Raw genomic sequence first — 16,797 nt, 5'->3', positions numbered from 1 at the left:
TTCCCCCCTGTGCCACAGCGCTCTGTGTGAAGTGATTTAACTGGCATCGTTTAGTGCTGTCCCTTTAAGAGCTTCTTGTCAGCTCTCCCAGGACCCAGATCAGGGGAAGGGGGGCCCGTAGACTGAATCCCCATTACAGGAATCATTTAAAGTTAGCCTCTAGGAAGCTCGGGGCTAGTGAGATAATTCCCATTAGGAGAGGAAGGAAATGAAGGTGGTCTGTCATCCTTTCTGTCTCTAATTTATATGATTCACTGAAACCTCCCCCTCGCCCCTCCCTGGGGCCCCTCCTTCGGCAGCCCCTTTGAATTCTGGTTCCACTGTCCACCCGCTGGCTGCCAGCAAGGGTTCTGGTTTCCAGCAAGTCCCAGCATGCCCAGGAACCTGGGAAGGCCTGCCTTCTGCAGAGAAGAGGCATGCGGGCTCTTTTCTTGGCAGCTGCCCTGGAGAAGCTAGATGTCCTCTGCCTCTTTTCCCATCTTTTCCCAGAGCCTCACCCCAGCACCCCTCCCCCAAGAGGGCTGGGGACTGCTGCCTGTTGGGCCAAAGAAAAGAGAAAAGCCTTCATCAGAACACAGGCGGGCTCCAGGGGACAGAGAGACTGAGTTTGCCAAGACTGTGTTTGCTGCCTCTCTCCCCCGGACCTCTGGGGGCAGGGGAGAGAGGAAGAATAAGATGGAGATGCTTTGCTCCCTGTTTTGCTCTGCTGCCCACGCTGATGGTCAAAGCTCTCTGCAAACACGAAAATCCAGTTTGGGCCTTTAATTTGAGAAGTGTGAAGTAACCCCAAGTTCAGGGTTTTTGAAGTTTAAATCAAACACTGGGGACACATTTGGGGCTGGAGAGAGAAGCCAGTCTCCTTGGAGGCGTGCTGCCATTAGCTGTCCCCCATTTTGTTCGTTGGACACCCTCTTTCCTTTTTTGACCTGTTAGGGGCAAGTCTAACCACCTCCCTCTTGCACGCCCAGGAAGGGTCCCTGCTGCCCAGAAGGAGGGGTCCTCTTTCTTGCCCCGTGGTTTCTTTCTTTTCTTCCTCTCACCCTCCCCAAGCGAGGCCATATGGCGGAGTGTTCTGAGTCAGGGCCCAGGGCCAGAGCAGCTCCAGCCCCAGGACAGTCCGCCGCCCTGATGTGCCGTGTGGGTGGCCTGCTCTGGGAACCTGCTGCCTGACCTCCCAATGCCTCCGGGAGCCCAGCTGCAGCCTTGGGTAACCCCCTGGCCCCATCGCGACGGGGTCGGGGCTTAGGCCCAGCTTCCCTTGGCACCTTGGCGCCCAGACCACGAGCTGACCAGGCGGTGCTGAGGCCAGGACTGGGCAGATTGGATGAGCTCCTCCAGGCTTTGACTCCAGGTGGGTTGGCCTTATCTGACTCTTAAGGCTGTAGTGTTTCTAACGAGAGCCAGGACAAAGACAGACAAAGCAGGGGTTTGAGGATGAGAAGACACAAGTTAGAAGGATCAAAGAAACCAAAAAAGATATGCATGGAGGAGCAGATGATATCTGCCTTTCAGTGTTGTTGCTGGGGGGTGCCACTGAATCCGTTTCTACTCATAGCAACTGCACGTGACTGAGTAGAACTGCCCCATAGGGGTTTTTTTTTTTGGCTGTAATCTTTACAGAATCAGATTGCTCAGTCTTTCTCCCTCAGAACCAATGGATGAGTTTGCAGATGAGCACCTAACCGTTGCACCACCAGGGCTCCTTATTTCAACATTAAATCATAGACTGCTGATGTTCAAATGAGCCTCAGCTATTTTGGAGTAAAGAGCGTGGCCACTCTTTCACCTAGATGACTGAGCTACCTCGTCCATGGTTGTCGTTACTGTTAGGTGCCATCGAGTCAGTTCTGACTCATAGATAGCAACCCTGTGTACAACAGAACGAAACACTGCCCGGCCCTGCGCCATGCTCACAATCGTTGTTATGCCTAATCATTGTTGCAGTCACTGTGTCAGTCCATCTCGTTGAGGGTCTTCCTCTTTTCATTGACCCTCTACTTTACCAAGCATAATGTCCTTCTCCAGGGATCAGTCCCTCCTGATAACATGTCTAGAGAATGTGAGATGAAGTCTTGATGTCTTTGCTTCTAAGGAGGATTCTGGTTATACTCCTTCCAAGGCAGATTTGTTCATTCTAGAGAATGTTATTACCTGCACACCTCTCTGCCCTGCATGTGGGGGCAGGTTCTCAGACTTTTTAGGGACAAGTGAAGGAACATGGAAGGAGCGGAGGTAAGGGTTAACCCACATACTAGGAACAGCATTACTGATTAAGAAGAGGAAGAGGAGTGGCAGAGGATGGCTAGATTTGTTCCTGCGCACATCTAGATATGGCCTATTCCAGGGAAATAACCACGGGAGTGGCTTCATGTCCTTGCTTCCTTGGAAATGTGCTGTCTGTAGCTTTTTTTAGATACACATAGTGCTATAGGGAAATATAGTAATAATGACAAATATTACTTATTGTGTCTTTGTATTTAACTCAGTTCAACCCTATGAAGGATGATGGAGTAGTTACTATTATTATTCCCATTGTTCAAAGGGTTGAAGAGAATTGAAGAAACCCTGGTGGCGCAATGGTTAAGCTTTCAACTGCTAACTGAAAGAGCAGCGGTTCGAACCCACCAGTGACTCCGTGGGAGGAAAGAACCGTTGATCTGCTCCCATAAAGATGATAGCCTAGGGAATCCTATGGGGCAGTTCTACTCTGTCTTATGGGGTTTCTTTGAGTCAAAATCAACTCGACAGCACGCAACAACAGCAAGGAGACTGAGAATTGAGGTAACTTGTTAATAAGAGGCTGATTCAGGATTCGAACCTTGATCTGAATCCATATCATTCAGCTATCTCCAAAGAGACATACCATCTCAAATGTTCTCCTGTCAGAACAATGAGTGGCCTGACCTCAGCTGCACGTCCCTCCCATACTTGAAAGATGGCTAGCCTGTGTTCCTAGTCATTCATTCATTCATGTGCCTTTTTCTGCCAGACACTAAGCTTGGTACTCTTGGTACAAAGAAGAAAAACATGGCTGCTGCCACAAGCCTGTGGCTGACCAAGAGACGGACCTACCACTTGGAGCCAAGGAACATTAAGGAAGCCTGAAGCCTGCCAGCCCCAAGGTCTGAGAGGGCACGTGCACTTTCTTTCCTGTGTCAATTGGCCAGTCCTGGATGGAGACCACTCAGGTCCTCCGGTGTACTCACTGCAGATCTGTCAGTCGCCCGCAAACATTTGTGTAGCCAGTAGAGTCCAGCAAGGGACTTCAGGGATGCAGCAGCTGAGCCCTCCTGAGGGAAGAGCACAACAAATGACCTCCCCTGTGGCATTTTCTGACATGAGTCACAGAGGGGCCAGGAGCTCCTGCTTGGCCCCCAGGAGCAGGTGTGTCTCTGTTCCCTTGTTCCTCATTGTTCTAACGGGGTCAGAACTCTGTTTGGCCAGGTCCCCCATTTGCTATTGTCAAATGGGCCATCTGAAGAAAGGGATGAAAAGGGCCTTGTGGTTGGCTGTGGAGTGGCCCCTGAGGGACATATGGCATGATATAGAGAGGACAGAAGGTAGTCTGGGGCTGGGGTGCATATTATCTTTAAAGTCCATCTTTAGGTACAACCCACTGGGAATAAACAAGGGATCCAGGTTGGCTCTTTCGGAAGGGGTCTTTGATCTACCTATAAGTTAATGCTTTTCAATGGAGAACCGCAAAGCAGCCCCACCCAGGGCCATGGAGATAACAGGCTGGTGCAATCGCAAACCACCGGCCTCTTGATAATGCCGGGTTTTATTGAGGTCTGGTTTTTGCCCAATGGGAACACACCCGGCACATATCAAAGGGAACAGGCGTCACCTTGTGCAAAGAATCCTGGGCCCTCAGGTGTGTGTGTGTTGGGAAGGGTACGTGTGGGCTATGTATGCACAAGCTTGCCCGTTGGCAATTACCTTCCTGTAGATCAGAGGCCACCAGCCCCAGAGGGGCCTTCACAAGTCATGAACTCCATTCCCCTGTCTCTGGCTGGTCCAGCTCCTGGAATGTCCCTGCAGATGGCAGTTTGACATGTCACGTCTAAGGGTCACTCTTGTGCCATTGTGTCCTTGAGTCGGAGAGGTAGGGCACATGCCCAGAGAAGACAGGGCCTGAAAGCTCATCACTGTTCCTCTGCAGCCTTTTGACAGTTTTTGCATTGTATGGAGTAAACTCCAGAGCTGTGTGTTCCTGGCCTCTAACAGTGGGAGAAACAGAGTGTGGAGAATGGTTGATGAATAAAGGGGCAGCACAAGGCCCCATTTTTGCAATGGAAGAGTTAATGGATGCCCTGGTGGGAATGTGGTCCGGGGGGAAGGGTCCTCTTCCTTGCTTACCTCCGGGAGGTCCCTCTAGCCTGCTTCATGTTTTATGTGGGCGGCCAGGATGCTGTGCCTTCTGGATTGGACCCTGGAGACAGGAGCAGAGTAACAGCACAGTACCAGCTGAACATCTGGAAGCTTTCTAAGGGTGATTTTTTTAACGCATTTGCAAGAGTCAGGACATTTCACACAAGGTTTACAGGCTGGAGGGAACCCAGGGATTTTAGTCAATTGGGAGAGAGATTGTGACTTTGTGGGGAACGGGGGTGGTGGGGAGGTAAGGCAGGGAAAGGAAGGTGGGAGTATTGGAGATGGCCAGTGTCAGAAGCAAGATCCTATATTCTTTGGACTAACTTGTTGCAAACAGTAAACCCATTGTGGGTCCCTAGGAACAGAAAGGGGACTTAGAAAGGGACCTGAGTTCCTTGCCCTCTGGTACCACTGGTACAGACCAGCTGGATTCCTTCTACCTTGTCCCAATTAAAGAGACTGGAAGAATAGAAGGCAGAATCTGCCAGGTGAAGACGGGAACGTGATGCCCGTCAGCTCCATGCCTCTGTGCCTTAGTTTATTGGAGACCCACTGGGAGTTGGCTTTCTCTGTGTGGTGTACAAACTCATACCTGTTTCCTCAGCTTTTCATCTGGGCTAGCCAGCTGGTGCTGAAATGGGAAGGGGCCAGGGTTAATCGCCAGCAAGCCAGCGCATCCTGATGCTGCAATGACTTGGTTCACCTAAGACCTTGAGAATCCTGAAAGCTTCCTCCCTGTCTTCCATGCCTGGACCTCTCCTCCTCTTTCTCTTCCCCTCTTCTTCTCCATCTCCCCCTCTTTCTTTTCCCTTTCCTTTTCCTTCTCTCCTCCACCTCTTCTTCTTCCTATTCCTTTGCTCCATCTTTCCCCTGCCTTCCCCTTATGACATCCTGGACTTAATGATTCTGGCTGAAAGAAACAAGGAAAAGCCTGGCCCAGCATTCCAACGGGGCAGACTGGGAATGAAGTAATGGAGGAAAAAGACAGTCCCAGCAGGAGAAAGAATTTACAAAAGCCTTCATCTTTCTTTTTAAGGGGTCAGGCCATCAACTTGCCCATCTCTCCCTCTTTATTCTTTGCCTGTTTCTCATCAAATTCTTTCCTTCCTCTCCACCCCAACTCTGCTATGGACCCCTCCAGTTGCTCCTGAGTCAGCTGTGAAACATGGCGACCCCATGTGTGTCAGACTAGAGCTGTGCTCCCTACGGTCTTCAATGGCTGATTTTTTGGAAGCAGATCGCCTGGCCTTGAACCTCTAGCCTTTCCATTAGCAGTCAAGCACTTTAACCATCTGCACCACCTAAGGACTCCTGTGGACCCCTGGCCAGGCTTATTTTCATGGCTACATTAGATATATGTGAATCTCTACTTGCTCAGAGTAGATTCCTGTGAGAGGGTTCTGGCTTCAATGCCCTAGAGCTTGACCAATTAGGCTGACAAGTTATGCTCCCACCTCTAAGTAGGCCCCACCACCATATCATGGTTTTATTAAGATAGCTGTCTTTGTGGGGCGAGGTAGTGTTTATAGCACCTCATGGGAGCTGTGTCATTGTGGGCTCTGTTTATGAGGGGTGGAAACCAAGGCTTTGCGTAGTTATTCATATGAGACACTGAAAGGTGCCCACCCTGTTCTTATGGGAAATGCCATGACGCAGTCACTAGGAATTCCAGCCCAGCTAGTCACCCCATCTGGCAGCTCGGATGTTCATCCCAGGTCTGTCCCCAGGCACTCTCACTGCAGCTTCTGCTTGGGAGCATCTTGTAGCCTTTCCTTAACCAGGATTCAGGCGTGTCCCTGCCTTCACGGAGCAGGAAACAGCCTCTCTTCTGGGCCTGATGACCCTCTTGCAATTTTTTTTTTTTTTTTTTTTGGCACAAGGCTTTATTCAGACACTCCTGATTTCCAGAATTTGAAAGAGGTATGCTCAGCTAAATCATTTGCAAATAAATATGTACAAACATACTTCACAAACTCAGACAGGATTTTAAAATGCTCTTTATCCAATACAGACTGCCACCCTGTAAAGCCTTTTTCTCATTCAAGTTGCCTAATTATTTTTGTTATTTAATATTTTTACACCATGCTCCAGATTGTAAATTTGTTAGTCATTTAGCTCTGAAGACCCCACCCCCGACATGTGCTGTTTGTCTTAGAGATGAACAGAGAATAAATGAATCTGGATTTTCCCCTTCCCAGATTTTCAGGGTATTCTTAAAACCACTCTGATGACTACTTAAAAACAGAATGAGGTTTCTGTTGTTTTTCCTTCCCTCTCCAACTTAAAGAGTTTGGGCAGTGTCCCTGTGGACAAACACCTGTACGTTGAACAAGGAGTCCTGGTGGTGCAGTGGTTAAAGCACTCGGCTGCTAACCAGAAGGTCAGCAGTTTGAACTTACCAGCCACTGCACGGGGGAAAGATGTGGCAGTCTACTTCCATAGATTTACAGCCTTGGAAACCCTATGGGGCAGTTCTACTCTGCCCTATAGTGTCACTATGAGTCAGATTCAGCTTGACGGCAGTAGGTTTGGTACATTGAACAGGAGTCCTGGTGGTGCAGTGGTTAAGAGCTCGGCTACTAACCAAAAGGTCAGCAGTTTGGGTCCAACCAACCATTCCTTGGAAACCCTATGAGGAGGTTCTACCCTGTCCTATAGGGTTGCTATGAGTCAGCATTGACTCGATGGCAGGATTTTTTTGGGGGGTTATACCCATCGAGTCAATTCCTACTCATAGGAGCCCGATAGGACAGAGAGAACTGCGCTATAGGGTTTCCGAGGCAGTGGTCTTTGTAGAAGCAGATCGCCAGGTCTTTTCTCCTGCAGAGCTGCTGGTGGGTTTGAACCACCTACTGATGCTTGATTCCACCCTCAGGGATTCTGATTTGGCAGGGCTGGGGCAGAATTTTAAAAAGCTTCTCAGGTGTCTTAGTTATGTAGTGCTGCTATAACAGAAATACCATAAGTGGATGGCTTTAACAAAGAGAAATTAATTTTCTCACAGTCTAGTAGGCTACAAGTTCAAATTCAGGGTATTGCCTCCAGGGGAAGGCTTTCTCTCTCCATAGGCTCTGGAGGAAGGTCCTTCTTGTCAATCTTCCCCTGGACTAGGAGCTTCTCTGCGCAGGAACCGTAGGTCCAAAGGACGCCCTCTGTTCCCGGTGCTTCTTTCTTGGTGGTATGAGGTCTCCTGTCTCTCTGCTCACTTCTGTCTTTTACATCTGAAAAGAGATTGGCTTCAGACACTATCTAATCTCGTAGATCTCATCAATATAAATGCCACTGATCCATCTCATTACATCATAGTGATAGGATTTATAACACATAGGGAAATCACAGCAGATGACAAAATGGCGGACAATACTGGGAATCATGACCTAGCCAAGTTGACAGAGATTTTGGGGGAGACACAAGTCAATCCGTGACACCAGGTGATCCTAATAGGCAGCTAAGGCTGAGATCACGGAAGCAGTGATTCTCAACTGTGGTGGTTTTGCTCCCTTCTTCCATCCAGGAAACATTTGGCAATGTCTAGCGACATTTCTGATTGTCATGACTTTGGCATGGAGCAGGTGCTACTGGTATCTGCTGAACATCCTGTGGCACACAGGACAACCCCTCACGACAAATAAGGATTCAGCCGGCCCCAAATGTCAGCAGTGCTGAGGTTGAGAAAGCCTGTTCTGGAACAGTGGTGCTCATGTTTTAATGGGCATCAGAATCACTTGTTACAACACTAATTGCTGGGCTCCGCTCCCAGAATCTTTGGTTAGGTAGGTCTGGGGTGGAGCCTGGGAATTTGCATTTCTAACAGGTTCCCAGGTGATGCTGAAGCTGTTGGTCCAGGGGCCACACTTTGAGAACCACCACCATAGAACGGGAGCCCTGGTGTCTCAGTGGTTGAGAGCTAAGGTGAGCTATGGCTGCTAACCCAAAGGTCTGCATTTTGAATCCACCTGCTCCTTGGAAACCCTATGAGGAAGTTCTTTTCTGACCTGTAGAGTCGCCATGAGTTGGAATCCACTTGACGGCAATGGGTTTGGTTTTTGGTTACTCTAGAATGAGAAACCCTGAGGATGCAAATGATTAAGGATTTGATGGCTAACCAAAAGGCTGACGGTTGGAACCCACCCAGTGGCTCTGCGGGAGAAAGACCCGGTGATCTGGCTCCGTAAAGATTACTGCCAAGAAAACCCTCTGGGGCAGTTCTTCTCTGTCACACGGGGTCACTTTGAGTCGAAATTGACTCAACAGCTCCCAACAACTTCACCCTAGAATGACTCTGAATCCTACTTGCCTAGATCTATGATACATTGTATTAACTGTGAATACTAGAAAACTCTAAAATGACAATGACTTAACTAAGACAGAAGAGTATTTCTCTCTTACGTAATAGGAGTACAGAGGAAGTCATCAGGATCCCAGGCTCCCATCTTCTTGTTAGACCATCTTGGTTCATGACTTCCATTGTCAAGGTCCCCCTCATAGTCCCAGACGGCTGCTGGAGCTCCAGCCATCCATGTCTCCATTGGCAGAAGGTAAACATTTGGGCTGCTTCTAGCTCTTTTGAGCAGCCTCCCTGGAAGTCCCACAACACTTCTGCTTATTTCTCATTGGCCAGATCTTAGTGGCGTACGATACCTAGCTGCAAGGCAGGCTGGGAAATGTAATCTTGTGATTTGGGGCTGTAATGTGCCAGCCAAAATCAGAGTTCTGCTACTAAGTAGAAAGGAGAGAATAGGTATTGGGCTGGGTAACTAACAGCTTCTGCCCATATGTACATGTCTATCCTTCCTAATAAAAAAAAAAAAATGTGGCATGGAGCCCTGGTGGCGCAGTGATTAAGAACTTCGGGGGGGCTAATCAAAAGGTCAGCAGTTTGAATCCACCAGCCACTCCTTGGAAACTCTGTGGGGAAGTTCTACTCGGAATTTACTCAACAACAGCGGGTTTGGTTTTTGGCATAGTAGCCTCCAGGTGGTACGAATGGTTTGTGCTTGACTGCTGACCTAAAGGTGGCAGTTCAAACACACCCAAGAGTGCTTTGGAAGAAATGCCTGGCAATCTACTTCCTTAAAGATTACCCTATGGAGCACTCCTACTCTGTAACACATGGGGTTGCCATGAGTCGGAATCCACTCAACAGCAACGGGTTTTTTTAATTTATTATTATTATTTTTTGATGTGTCAGGTGGAGTCCCTGGGTAGTGCAAAGAGTTAATGTGCTCAGCTGCTAACTGAAAGGTTGGTGGTTTGAGTCCACCCAGAGCACCTCAGAAGAAAGGCCTGGCAATCAATCTACTTCCAAAAATTAGTGAGAATCCTGTGGATCAGGGCAGTTAGATCCGCAACTGATTATGGCAATGGCATGGGACCAGGCAGCATTCTGTTCTGTTGTATATGGGGTTGCCATGAGTTGGGGGCTGACTAGAAGTCAGCTAAGCACAATAACAGAAGAGTTTGATAGAGGCAGGGGTGAGGGGTGAGGAAGGGTGTGCATGTTTGGATCTGTGCAGACTGGTTCTGTCCTAACCTCATTTTCCTCCCCCTGTCTTGATTCCCTCATCTCTTCCCCCCTCCCACCCCCCCTTGGCTGGGTCTGCCACACTGGGATGAGAGTCTGGGCTGTTGTATGTATTGCTTTTTATTTTATTTTGCAAATGCCTCACAACATTCCCCTCTGTGTTTAAGGTCCCACTGCCAAGGGCATGCAGTTGCCAGGCAGCAGGAAGGAAGTCCCTGTGTGATTCACTGCTTGTTGCCAGTGAATGTGCTAGCTGCCTGCGTCTCCCAGGGGAAAGGCCTTCTGGAGACAGCTCAGAGGGCTGCGGCTCAGAAGGCAAGGAAACCAGAGAAACTAGCAGAACTTTGGGGTTGTTTTGGGTGTTTCCAGGTTCAGACCAAAGGGAGTGTCTGGAGGGCCAGGGCAGTACCTGGGGCGAGGACTCCTGGTTTCCTTCTTGGCTACCAATCTAGGAGCCGTCTGGAGCGCCAGTGCGCCTCTGTGTCTACATGTTGGCTGGCTATTTTTTTTGTAGGTGCCTCTAAAATGCAGACTCTCTCTTTTCCCAGTTCTCCAGCAGAGGAAGGTCTTGAACCATCTTCCTGCTCATTCCCGCTGGGGTGCTCCATCTGAGGGTCTCTCATCTCTGACAGTTAGCACCCCCTCCCTGTGTCATAGCAGCTGCAACATCCCTTGTTGTTGTTGTTGTTAACTGCCACCAAGTTGGCCCCGACTCATGGCGACCCCATGTACCATGGAATGGAAGGCCGTCCATGATTGGACCATTGTGATCCATAGGGTTTTCACTGGCTGATTTTCAGAAGGACATCGCCAGGCCTTTCTTCCTGGTCTTACTCTGGAAGTTCTGCTGAAACCTTTTCATCAACATTACAACATACAAGGCTCCACTGACAGATAGGTGGTGGCTGAGCATGAGGTGAACTGGCTGGGAATTGAACCCAGGTCTCCCTCAGGGAAGATGAAAATTCTACCACTGAACCCCTAATGCCCTTACACCCAGGTGGGAGAGCTCCTTTGCACCAGGCTGAGCTGTGATCTCACAGGTTGCTGTCATTTCCAGAATGCTTCTGGGTGCTAATCCTTAGTGTATTTTTCTTGAGATAGTGCTGGCCTTCGGTTTTTATTCTTGCCTAAGGAAATGTGATCAGTAGTGTGTCTCCTCTCTACTGTGGTCCCCAAGGCAGGGCTTGCCTGTCTTGTTATTTCTGTATCTACAACATCTAACCTGATATGGCTCTTGTGGATACGTGCGTTTGTGGTCATTCACATAATTCCTTGCATAGTTGATGACGGCTCTAGACTCAGAGACCCAGAGAGCAGCCTTCGTCACAGGCCGAGATTTATCTGTATCTTACATTGCTGGGCCTGACCAATTAAAAAAGGAGGAGTCCCCTGAGGACGTTTAGTGATACTAAATATATTTGTTGGATGACATGACCTGTGTGGTTCAAACAGTTAAGTACTTGGCTACTAACCGAAAGGTTGGATGTTCAGACCTACCCAGAGGCACCTCAGAAGAAAGACCTGGCCATCTGCTTCCACAAGATCACAGCCATGAAAACCCTAGGGAGTACAGTTCTACTGTGGAACACATGGGGTCACCATGAGTTGCAAACAACTTGACGACAACTGGTTTTTGGTTTAAATATATTTGTTACTCAGAAAAGGTGGGGGGTTGGTAGGAAGGTAGGAAAATGTGATGAGTCCAAGTCCATCTTAATGTATCTGGGGAAGGAGAATTGTGTTTACTGGTGTCTTCCCATTTCCTCTCAGTGCCCGCTACCTGTAATTTCCTCATTAGTTTTTTAGGGCGTCGTGGAAGCAGAGAGACGTTCCGATGAAAGTGTACATTAAGGACCAGACCCTTGTCATCCCTCTATGGAGAACACTGGCACTCCCTGTGCCTCAGTCTTCCCATCTGTAAAGTAGGTCATCTAACACTTCTCTGCTTCTGTTCCCCCAACCCATCTCCGTATCTCAGAGTAATACTAGTGATACGCTGAAAAACATAATGCCACTTCCTTTAGGCTGGTTGTATTCAGGTCTGTACATATATATATGTTTTTTAAATTAGTGATGAGTGTACTGGTAGGATTTGTGTAGCTTTGCTGTGATGATTCAGTATGTACGAGGAATTTCCTGAGAGGTCTAAACAGACCTTTTTGTTCTTTTTCTTCTTTTCTTGACTAAATCACTGCTTTGTGAAGTATAAGTCCTGTTCAGTACCCAGAAAGTTACAGACTAAAGACTGTAACCTGCTGTTCATTCCTGAATCCATATGCTGAAAGAGCCAGGCCAGAATCTAACTCTTGTGCTGTTTTATGTCCACAGACCTGGAAGGATCGACTGAGGGATGCTCTTTCCCAGCCTCATCTCCCACCTGGGAGCTTGCTGAACGCAACAGATGCCACCAGAACCTCAGACAGACCTGGCCAAGGTTGGATCACCTCTTTCGAAGAGCTTTGGATTTGATCGAGAACTCTTATTTGGGAGAATGAAGAAACATCTGGATTTGAGAAGACTTCTGAGGAGAAAGTAAAGACCCTCACCCTGAGGAGCAGCCTGCGTGTTGACCTGCGTGAGCAGGAAGATGACTAGAATTGGAGAAGACGGCATTAGCCCAGACCTTGTGCTGCTTTTGTGTGGAAAGCATTGCCTCTGCTCTTGCCTGCTTGTGAGGCTCTCTGCGAGCCTGAAAACCACAGGGCTGTCTACCACACCTTTTCTTGCCTCCTGACTCTCACGTTTGCTGAGCCTTTGGACCTAGCGATTCTTCTTGTTTGCTCCGTTATCTCCCAGCCGGATACAAGAGTGAATAGTTAACTACACTTAGGTCAAATGATCTTAATTTTTATTCCTGCCCCTTTTACAAAGCCCAGTGTTTCTGCGTTGCTACGCACGCAGTCTTGGAATAGCTCTCCCTTCTCATGTATTTGGGATCTAGCCCTGTAGGTTTCCGAGAGACAGACGAATCAGTGAGAAAATTCTACAGGCTCTCGGATGTTAGGTCTGCTCGAGAAGGCTTCAGCAGGGGAGCTGGATCTTGGAGGCTGGTGTTCTCCAGTTTCAATGTTGTTTGTTTGGGTCATGCACAGGTGTGCACCTGGAAGGGCAAGAAATGAACACTGCTGTTCATCACAGCTATCTCCTGTGACACAGATATGCAGTAGCTGCGAGGACCCACTTCTCTTAGGGGGCACTTGTGGTCTAGGCTAGAGCATGGTGCTTCGTTATAGACTCTCCAACTATCGGGGTTGTATTCATCAAGGACCCCCTACCCCAGTGTGCTGACGACAACTGGCAACAGCTTGGGCCCTGCAACACACAAGTCCTGTTTATTTCTTTTACTGTGTAGCCGTACACATGGCCGAAGATACTTTCTAGGTATCTGTCATGGGTCAGCCTTGTCTGAAATGCAGAGCCAAAGATGTGCGTACTTCTTAACGTCCAAAATGAATGGATGGCTTGCTTTTGTAAATACAATTAAAGCTAAACATATATAGCTTCCCCGTGTTGTATGTGATCCATTTTGTGTAACCATTTAAGTGTCTCCTAAGTGGGATGGTGGCGACCTTCTTAGAACCTCAGACTCACCACAGAATGCTTGAGGAGAACCTTATGGGGGTGTTTTTTGCTATTGAAATTTAAGGACTGTTTCGGGGGTCTCACCTTCCTTTTCCCTTCTTTAGTATGCAGCCATAAGTGTTGTATTAGTTGGATTCCTTCAGGTTTCGATAAAGAGAGACATCTGTGTGTTAGTTCACTAAATGCTGGCTTACTCCAAAAGTACGTTTGAAATAAGGTAGACAGGAAACAATCTCAGCAGCTGCCCAGCTAGGCCTTTTTAAGAAGCCAAAGATCGTTCAAGAAGCTGCTATAGATGGTTTCCAGGGATACCAATAGCTATAATATCATGGTCATCTTTATCTTCTAGAGTTTGCTGCTCCTGACTCTCTAGAGTTTGCTATGGTGGTGAGCTGAGGGTGCCCAATACTCCCAGTTGGCCCAGGACTGAGGGGCTTCCTAGAATGCGGGACTTTCAATGCCAAAACTGAGACAGCCCTGGGGAAACTGGGACAACTGGTCATCCTACAGGGTAACTTGATGACCTCACCTCTACTTTACCTGCTGTAAGCAACTGCTATTGAATCAACCGCTAACTCCTGATTGAGTCAGTTGTTTCCAGGTTGGCAGGGTTTCACGGTATTGAATAAAACTGTGGGCACAAAGGACCAGCTGGGACTACTTCCTTTAGATGACTCCTGTGGGCATTCTGGGTATTAGGGATTCCTTTCCAATACACTTCTATTTATAAAGGTGAAGGTAACCTTTCTTATTAAAACAAAAACAGTTCAATAAGAAACAACAACTCACAGAACCTCTGGGAATAGAAAGTAGACTATGACAGTTGTGTGTGTGCATTACATAGAATAATGAGCCAAGAACAGAATTCTGCATCTTTGCTAGAAAGGGGCTAAGAGCTAAAACCTTGGGGACAGTGTTGCCTCGAGAGCAAAGCTGGCTAGAGGACTTCCTGACATGCCTTTGAACTCCAGGATCCTTTCAAATATCAAGAGCGTGTAAACTGGGCCTAAGTATATACCTTCTCTCTGAAGTCTCCTAGATAACCGCCGAGTTGAATGCAGATAGCGTTGACTGGGACCTCCGAGCTCTTTCTTACCTTTCCAGACACTGGCTTTAATCTGGGATAAGGGAGCGGAACTTGGTGGTGGTAGTAGGGGGTAGAGGCGGGGAGAGTGGTGCCAGCCCCATTTTTGGTGTTCATGACAAGTAAGAACAATCTGAAGGCAAATTATAGGTTCTTTTTGCCGGTTAGTCAAAGCCAGATTTTCAGGCTCACATGCCATCCTGAAGTTGTTGCTGCTTGTCAGGGGATCTGGCCTCCATCTTTTCTGCTGAAAGACCAGCATAAGCAGCCGCTGGAACACGGTCCTTCTGCTAATCCTGCTCATCTTGAGTGGCATGGCCACAGGGAGGTAATTACATGCTAGGGAAGGGATGAGCATGCAGACATCTTGAGACTATTCTTTCGTTAGGAACCCTGGGTGGTGCAAACAGTTAAGCACTCAACTGCTAACTGAAAGCTTGGCGGTTCACCCCATGCACCATGGTCATTACCCCTGGCCTGAATCCCACTGCCTTCCTACCACTGAAGGAATGCTGGCCCAACCCCTTGGGTGCCATTTTTTCTGTTTTAAGAGATCAGCTCATTTCAGATGTTTTCTTCACTTACATCCTGCATTGCGTATTTTGATTTCCGGAAGTCCTGCTGTTGTGTCAAAGGCAACAACCTCCTCACTCTCTCTTTTCTCATCTTCTCATCTACATAGAGTCCCAGAATCCCAGAGCTAGAAGTAGTCCAAAACATCACTGACATCTGGGTCTACCTCTGACTAATGCAAGTGCCCTCTTTCAAATGTCTGATGAGGGATCGTCCAGCCGGGGGGGTGACAGCCTTTCTGGCAGAATGGGAGAGGACTGTGAGAGAAGGCTGAATGATACTCAACTTGATGGGTAAGCGGGTGAATTTCCAAGAGTAATTTATGGACTGCCAGTGAAAACCCTATGTATCACAACAGAATATTGTCCAATATGGTGCTGGAAGATGAGCCCCCTAGGCTGGAAGGCACTGCCCAATGGCTGTAACAGTGGACAATGATCATGAAGATGGCGCAAAACCAGGCAACATTTTGTTATGCTGTCCGTGGGGTCACCATGAGTTGGAGCCAATTCAACTACAACTGGCAGCGACAGCATGGGTTGCCAAGTGTCCAAGGACATCAATTTCTTGATGAGATTTTGAACCAAATGTATTTTGCCCTCTCAGCCACATATATCAATCTCCTGTTTCTGGATCCGTGTACTGTGTCCTGTCCTGGTGAACAACAGTACAGGTTGGGAGACCAGAAGACCTGAGTTCTTTTCTCAGAAAGTCCCTTATCTCAATGTCTTCTGTGTAAAATGTGATCAGGCCCCGTGATCTCTGAAGCCTCTTCCAGCTCTGACATTCTGTGATTCTGTCATATTTGATGCATAAGCCAACAGCTTTCCAAGAGTTCATGGCTTGAAGATTTGCTTTTAATTTGCCCCGTATTAGAGTAGCATATCAGACTTGGTCCCAGGAGCAATGTAAAGGCAATTTCATCCACGTGCTGAACGTACCCATTCCACCATGACTCATTATGAGCTTGATTTAGCTGCAAGTTTTTATTTCATTTGTTATACATGAGATTAAGGTTTACAGAGCAAACTAGTTTCACATCAGCACATTGTCCTATGACCTTGGTTAACAACCTCACGACATGTCAGCACTCTCCCTTCTTAATCCTGGGTTCCCTATTACCAGCTTTCCTGTTCCCTCCTGCCTTCCAGTCCCTGCCCCAGGGCTGGTGGGCCCCTTTGGTCTTGTTTTGTTCCATGAGCCTGTTTAGTTCCCCAAGTTTTTGTTCAAGCTTCTCTATGAGATTTTTTTCTATGTCAGTTGAAACTTGACCTGCAGGAAAAGTTTTGTCTTTCTCAAATGGTCCTGAAAACCCCTGTGGGGAAAAAGTTGGAGCCATATTGACTGACAGATGGGAGATTCAGATGGTAAGGTGAGCCCCTCTGCTAGGGAAGAGACGTTTAAAGGGCTAAGAGTAACCTTGGACGTGACCACTGACCTTGGGCAAGATCTCTTTCATGCCAGGCTGGTGGAAAGTAAGGCTGGTTCCCCTACCTCTACTTAGGGGAGCGAATTCATCTCTGCTCAGGCCTGAACTAATTAACTAACTAACCAGGTGCCTCTGGGTGGACTTGAACCTCCAACCTTTTGGTTAGTAGGTTTGCACATTATTTGCACCACTCAGGGACTTGAGGCCTGAACTGTGGGTCTTGAAACC

The 16,797-nt window shown here is 48.0% G+C and overlaps 1 protein-coding gene across 1 annotated transcript in view; it reads left to right on the top strand.

The window, feature by feature from the left end:
* LOC126063188 (translation initiation factor IF-2-like) overlaps window positions 1-13,517 on the top strand; it is a 184,296-nt gene extending 170,779 nt beyond the window's left edge. Inside the window, exon 3 of the mRNA XM_049861371.1 lies at window positions 12,230-13,517. The gene's annotated coding sequence lies outside the window, so the exon portion shown is untranslated. The remainder of the gene's footprint in view (window positions 1-12,229) is intronic.
* The last annotated feature ends 3,280 nt before the right edge of the window (window positions 13,518-16,797 follow it).

Source organism: Elephas maximus, chromosome 19 (assembly GCF_024166365.1).
Source record: "Elephas maximus indicus isolate mEleMax1 chromosome 19, mEleMax1 primary haplotype, whole genome shotgun sequence".
Taxonomy (NCBI): Eukaryota; Metazoa; Chordata; class Mammalia; order Proboscidea; family Elephantidae; genus Elephas; species Elephas maximus.
The sequence above is the reverse complement of the archived record's forward strand: the minus strand, read 5'-3'. Positions and strand labels throughout refer to the sequence as shown.